This window comes from Otolemur garnettii, unplaced genomic scaffold, assembly GCF_000181295.1.
Source record: "Otolemur garnettii isolate 467f Iridium unplaced genomic scaffold, OtoGar3 scaffold00202, whole genome shotgun sequence".
In the NCBI taxonomy this organism is placed as follows: domain Eukaryota; kingdom Metazoa; phylum Chordata; class Mammalia; order Primates; family Galagidae; genus Otolemur; species Otolemur garnettii.
In genome coordinates, this window is record NW_003852597.1 from 510,232 (window position 1) to 510,647 (window position 416).

The following is a 416-nucleotide window of genomic DNA, read 5'->3' on the forward strand; positions in this document are numbered from 1 at the left end:
CAGCCCACAGCAACTTCAAACTCTTGGGCTCAATCAATCCTCCTGTCTCAGCCTCCTGAGTACCAAGGAGTATAGGCATGCACCATAATGCCTAGCTAATTTTTCTATTTTTAGTAGAGACAGGATCTCACTCTTGCTCAGGCTGCTCTCAAACTCTTGACCTCAAACAATCCTCCCACCTAAGCCTCCCAGAGTGCTAGGATTACAGGTGTGGGCCACTATGCCTGTCCCCTATAGCTTCTTTAATTTTATTTATTTCTTTTTATTTCAGATTAATATGAAGGTACAAACCATTAAGTCATATTATCTACACATGAAAGTTTAAAGTCAGAGTTGTAGCTATGTCCTACACTCAGGGACAGTGTTATACATGCATGTATTGTACCCATTTGGTAGTTACTGAACCCCCACCTCTC